Source organism: Cephus cinctus, unplaced genomic scaffold, assembly GCF_000341935.2.
Source record: "Cephus cinctus unplaced genomic scaffold, Ccin1 Ccin1_scaffold1184, whole genome shotgun sequence".
Lineage (NCBI taxonomy): Eukaryota > Metazoa > Arthropoda > Insecta > Hymenoptera > Cephidae > Cephus > Cephus cinctus.
Window position 1 is genome coordinate 1,442,420 of NW_014333664.1, and position 7,173 is coordinate 1,449,592.

General features: G+C 45.0%; 1 protein-coding gene across 5 annotated transcripts in view; it reads left to right on the forward strand.

The window, feature by feature from the left end:
- The window catches only part of LOC107272544 (fringe glycosyltransferase), a 50,590-nt gene that overhangs the window by 18,285 nt on the left and 25,132 nt on the right, over positions 1-7,173 (forward strand). The window lies entirely within an intron of this gene.

Below are 7,173 nucleotides of genomic sequence, written 5' to 3' on the forward strand. Positions count from 1 at the left end.
TGTTTCCTTTTTTTTTTTTTTTTTTTGGATTCTCCGCGCGACCGGCTGTTTTACCGCGCGGCCGAAATTATGCGTTTACGCCGCAAGGGGTCCCTGGGTCCTTTGCCGTACATTCTTAACTCCCGGAGCGCGATTCATAATTCTCTTCGGTGTCTCCCTTTTCCTTCTCGCTTCTCCTTGTCCGACCTATCCATATCCCGTATACGCACTACTTACGTGACTAGTACGACGTTTTCACGGTGGCCGCAGAACCGTCTGTTTTCTCATTAATATCGTTTATCCTCGTCGTCCCGATTCGTAACGTGCAGCGGCCGTCGGTTTTGAACGTCGCGTAGCCCCCGGGCCCCTCGGCCGAGAGATAAAGGGCACCTGGCTCGAGAAAAGGGCCCGATCCAAAGAAACAGGGGCCTTACCACGCCACGGTATAATATGTTGCACAACGGGTGTCCCGTGTACGATCGGTCGGAAAAGACAGACAGAAAACTAGGTATCATCCTTAACTTAAGTATAGTTACCGACGCTACTGCATCAGGCCCTTCCAATTGACTGTACCCCCTTTTTGTTTAGGCGATAGGGGGCCCCACTCTTTTTCCCTTACTCATTTCACTCGACATTAGGCCCTCTCGTCTTGTGTCTCTCAGTACGATGCCGTCGCGTGATCCTCTCGTCGTTATGCGATATATATATATATATATATATATATATATATATATATATATATATATATATATATATATATATATATATATATATATAGGTATACGTACTTCGCCACGAGATTGACCGTAATTTACTTGACGCATGCGCATACGCGGCCATACCTCTATATTACCTGTATAGTTCACTCCGTATTTGATTCGCCTACCGGTTATCGTTCTTAGTTGCAAGATTGCAGAAGCGTCTCACGTAGATACGCTTCGCCTTATTGCCCTCCCTCCCCTCTGCCCCCCCCCCCATCGGCGTCATTTACATATAAACGCTATCCAATTCCATTGAGGTAGACGCCACTTGACAGCGAACAATTTATCCGAGTAAGTTTCTCTTAGCAATTTTTTTTTTTCCCATTGAAACTTGGAGCTCGGGCGCCACGGTGCTTCGGTACGGTCCTGCCTTACTCAAACAGAGAATGGGTATACTACAATAACCTACGAAGTCACGAAGTTTCCAATTTCATTGTTAATGATGTTTGGACGCGGCTCGATCTCCATTGAAGAAGGGTCCTCGAGTCGAGAGCGTATTGGGACAGGATGGGACGATTGTTCGCCGGTCCCTTTTCCAGGGCCCATTTTCTTACCCTCGAAACAGACTGGTGGGTCTTGGATTTTCTTAACGATTTTGTCTCCGCATGCGCACTCTGTTTCTTGATTTCCCTTGCAGCCCCCAAGCCCCGCAGCTGACGACGCCACTGGCTGTTACCATGGTTACGGTGCTGTTAATTTTTTTTTTCGTCAGGATCAATGAGATAGCAAGAACGATGGTTCCATCGGGATCGTCCTTGGTATAACGCTGGGCCGTATTATAAGGCCCCTCCCCCGTCCTCCTAGTTTTAATAATCAATAATTTTCCTACATCCCCGTACTGGGGCCCCGAGGGCTGCACGTGTGCGGACCGTGCCGCGATCGTGCCTCTCCGACGGCGGGTAACTCTTGTCCGTGGAGCATCGTAAGGCCCCATATGGCCCTTTTGGGCCACGAGGGTTCCGCACGGTCCATACTACCCAAGGCGGGGACCCACTGGAGACGCTGTATCTCCTGTGTGTTCTTTTATTTGACAACCCGGAGCCGCATGAGCGTATCTAAGAGCGTTTCTGTACCATAATTCGTGAATTTGGGCCTTACCTAATTCCAACTTAACTTGGAAACCTGACATTAGCTATACTTTTTTTTCGGGCTACTCGTAGAGGCGAAAAAAAAAGTTTTACCACAACTCGATGATGTTGGGTTTCGGTTACGTTGTATTGGGTTTACCGCGGTTAAGAGGAAAAGAAAAATGAATAAGGCCCAGATAGCGCGAAAATACTACAAAAACAAATATACCGCCAGGAACTTCTCGTGTTTCAGAGTTCTTGGGTTTCTATCAATAAAACCTAACCTAACTTCCGCTTCCACCTGGTTGGAACACCTTACCAGCCTAACCTATCCTGACCTGACCCGGCTCGTACACATGGCCTATCGGATGACCCTGCCCGCCTGCAAGATGTTACGATCAACCACGAAAATCCCTTCGAGATTGTTTTCTTTTTCTTCTCTTTTTCTTTCACCACACGTGACCTCTGATTTTTCGATGACCTCCCACCTCTCCACGCCATTTCTTTTTTTTTTCTGCTCCACATACTTCTCATACATCTGTCTCTGCTATCTATCGGTATCTCCGCTATCCTCGGCACGCTGCAACGTGACCCGTGACTCGTAATAAGCGTCTCCCTTTGATCCTCTCTCGCCCGTAGTAGGTACTCGGAGGTGGAATGAAATCATACCGCATCAGGTCCCAGCTCCCTCTATGCACGACACGTTCAATTTGCATACATCGCCCGGTCTCGAATCTGGGCCCCAGGCAGACCGGGCTAATTCGAGACGATATGAATACGAAATCGACGACCTTACACGGTACGATCGCGCACTTTCTTGCCTATGGCCAAAATTATCTATTCGTACTCCGGTAGGCGGCTCCCCTAGGGAAATAAAAATTTTTATTTTTTTTTATTTTCAACCTTCGTCGAGAGCCTTAAAAATATTGAGCATAACAGATCGCATTTACGTGAAATGAAATTCGTCGCTGGGTACAATTTTTTACTCGCTGGTTGCGCAACGAGGTTATTGTTGTTATTATTTTTTTTTTTTATTTAATCTTAAAGACGAGCAATCTGGTACCTGGATGAATAAGACGGGCTGTAATGCCGTCCAGGAAGCTCTCTCTCTCTCTCTTGGACGTCATGGACAATTTACGCCGTCCGGCAATTTACCGAAGGCGCACGGAGTATCTCATTCAAGAAGATCGTCATTTCCTACGACCCCCCGCTGTAATTATGATCTTATTTTAGACACCTGAATATCATCCAGCTACGTCCGTCTGTCTGTTCTCACTGGTGCAATAGTTTCGCAAGAAAACTTAACGCCGGTGCATCACGATTCTTCCCTTTTTCCCATATCACTTTTTACCCTCTCTTCCCATATCATTTCAACCTGATATCACGCGCAGTAGTACGATAGACCTTGGGGATACATTGGGCTCGATGCACTCGCTGCACTTATTGACGCCTATAGATATACCTGGTGGATGCGTGTATATACGAATACAACGTGAAAATACAGCGGCGTATACCTGCACCCCTTTAACGCAAGCAGAGCAGTGGTTACGGCTAAATTGCATCGTGCGATTAGCATCTTCCTCTTTGGGTTGGCAGCACTTGCTTGTATACGTATTGCCGATTGCGTGACTCTTCGGGTATAAAGATAAAAAAAAAGAGCCTGTCTTTACCTGGAATACTTATACCGGCTTCCTTGAGCTCTCGCGTGGCTCGACGGTCCTGTCTTATTTTATACGTTTACTGCGAACCGCGCCCATCACATTTCGCCAACCTTACCCTCGGCTGACTTCGGCATCGGTCGGCCACTTTCGGCTCTCACGTTCATACCGCCAAATTGCACGTTAATCGCTCCTGCCATGTCTGACTGTTACACGTATGTCTCGGGGCACTGAGTGACGTCTGGTCGGCCCTGCCATTCGCTCGCAAGTGCTCACGGGACTTTGTATCTTTCTTCGTACGCCATTTTTGGCCTCGCTTCCCATTTTCGTCTACTGTTTATATCCAAAGTCGGACACGTATCGCTCGGGTTCTTCGACTCGCACGAAACACGGAATTGAACGTTTAATATGGTGGATTAAGTGGGGTCCGTGGACGTCGGCGTCGTGTGGGTAGGAGACGCGTAGGCGTCGGAGCACGATAGCCCATTAGTTCTAGGTTGACTAACGTGCGGTTACGCGCACGCGTAACCCAGTACGTTTTATCGTTGGGTGCTGATATAATTGGATAATTATGTAAAGTCTGACGATCTTGAGGTATTTTTTATCTTTGGAAACCATGAAAACTAAAATTTTTTTTTTTTAATTACTTCGTCACGCTGGCAAAGAGCACGAACAGGGTACTTGAATTATTGATATTTTTTTTTCTTTTCACCAGTACCAATCTTACTGAGTGCTGCCACCACTGGCGAACGATCGATATGCATTTACAATATTGTATATACGTATATACAAGGAGCAGGTAGATTCATATTTCATTAAATTAATGCGCCACCTACAATTGCCCAGTGGAAATCTTCAATACTCGGAACTCGATGCGTTTACGGTATTATGTTGGTACGAACATTTTTTTTTTGTTCACCGATGTGCCTCGCTCGATCTTAATGGATCAACGATCCATTCGATCGAGTCTGATATTTCATTAGTTACATTCCCGAGATCAGAACCGATCGCTCGAGCCCACTCGTATTCAACGATCGATCGATCCATTCGAAGGAGTGTCCGTGATCCAATAGAAATTCGTAGATCGTACCGGATGGATCGGCCACGCCTATTTCACAGCGATCCACCAGCCCTGACCTTTTGTACTCAATATTTTAAGACGTACATATATATAGCGGGATTTTCATAATGAAATAAATATCGAGCCGGCATTAATCTACGCCTGTACAATACATAGCTAATAGCCATAAGATCGGCCGATTTCATACGACTTGTCGTGGCCTACGCGATCGTCTCGTTAATCTGTTGCCCAATTAAAAAACATCCTGTTAACGAGGAGCTGGTCGTGGCCGTAAAAGCATCGGTGAAAAAAAAAAAAAGAAAAAACGAAGCTGGAGCATTTAAAATCTCGGCAGGATGTGACGTAAGAGATCGAAAAGGCCAGTTTTGCTCGACATAAAGGAGAAAAAAAAATCAATGTTAAAACCAACGCATTAACATAGAACGTACATACGATCTACATAATTCTCGATCGGATCTCGCTTTGATTCTCCATAGAATCGGCTCGACCGGTGATTTTCTATTAATTAAAATATCACTGTAAATCTTGACTATTCAATCCACTTAACCAAGTCGTCCTACCCAATGGACCCAGATCGCCTGCGAAAATCGCACTACTTATGTCCCGTACAGTCACCATAGAAAATCTGTCAACGGTATCAGTCCGTTTTCAATATGAGAATCAATCCATAAATCGACTCCCATAACCCTGTCGTTCCTTTCCATCAGGTTTTATTACAAAGCGGATATAACGTGTGAACCGAGCAGAGTATATGGGGGGTAGGTCGCGTACGAGTTATATGGGAGTCATACCAGGGGTAGCATATACCCATGGCACCCCCATACTCGCAATTAAGTAACCGGTCACGCATATATCGCCATATGCGTACCATCTACAACCCCTCGTGTAGATCGCGTGGCCACGGGGACCCATAATGCTTTTGCCCGTGCACAGGGCTGACTGTAGTTTTCCCACGGCGTGGATGTGTCGCGCGTATGGGGACCAGCCACGTTATTACCATTGGCTCACACGCATGGAGTTTGCTGACCCTTTACCATGAAGTTACGGTCTTGATGCATGGGGGTTGGGCCCTTCTTTTCACGGGCCTTGCGCACCACCTTGTTCCTACCTATATCCTCTTAGTGCTTACTCCTACCGTATCTTCGTACCCGCCGTCTCTGCTTCTGTTCCTATACTGCGCTCTTGGTATCACTGCACATCTGCCCTGGGGTCACTATTAACTTTTTGACGACCGTGTTAGCGCGCAGCGCCACCTCTCATTTCCTGCAGGAAACATCGGGCCGTCCTTTATTTTTAACCTATAAAACAAATTACACGCTATACATATATATATGTGTACACGGGATTCCAGAGGCTACGTGGAATCGTAAATTAATCTTTGTTTGGTAATTAAAAAAATGTATTACTATTTTTTCTCCTCATTTTACGTTCGTTAAATATATTAATTTTTATTTGTTTTTATATTCGTTATAGTCACGTCTAGGCTAATCGCTCTTATGATTTATGCCGTTGTACGTCACAGAGTGTATATATATATATATATATATATGTGATATGCCTTTCACGATCTTCACGAATCACGACCTCCGTTTAATCCCAAAGTATTATAATCGCTCTTTAAGCGTCTAGGGCGCTTTTCAAGCCGTTACGAAAGCGTCGTTAGATCGTTGCTCTGTACACGTGATATGCCTTTCACGATCTTCACGTTTTACGTTCGTTAAATATATTAATTTTTATTTGTTTTTATATTCGTTATAGTCACGTCTAGGCTAATCGCTCTTATGATTTATGCCGTTGTACGTCACAGAGTGTATATATATATATATATATATATGTGATATGCCTTTCACGATCTTCACGAATCACGACCTCCGTTTAATCCCAAAGTATTATAATCGCTCTTTAAGCGTCTAGGGCGCTTTTCAAGCCGTTACGAAAGCGTCGTTAGATCGTTGCTCTGTACACGTCTATTGTCGGTAACTCGCGGCGTGACGCTAGACGAAAGGTAAATCCAACGGAATTTGTACATAGGTAGACGAATAATAAGACGCTTTTCCTTTTAATAATAAGACGCTCGTAGAGCAATGGAATTGTCAAACTTTACGCGGCCAAATCATTAGGGAGTTACGATTATGACGCTGCGCGATAACGAGGCAACTACTTACCGACGGAGCGAACCGAACGTTTTCGGAACGGTGATTAACGATGATTAACGACAGTCGTTCTGCTTGCGGGGAGCGACGGTTCTTTCTTGTTCCTTTTCAACTATTACGCAGTCGTTTGTCATGCATTGTTCGTGAAACGATTCGATTATTATATGATTAGGGAAGAAGAGTGGGAAATGAAAAAAAAGATGGCGGCACGGTATATCCTTTATATTTAACGTAGGACACGAGTGATGGCGGTTTAGCGTGTGATTTTTGTAAATTATCAAAATTACCAAATTTTTTCGACTTTCGAGCGCTCACGGATTCTCCGAATCTCTCATGACACCTTTCGAGCCAACTGTAACGATTCTTGCTCGGTCGCTATTAAATATGTTTGGACGCTTTATTAGGAACTCGGAGAAATATGTATTTTCTTTGTGTACCTTCTCGAACTTATATCCATATGCAGCGGGGGGGGGG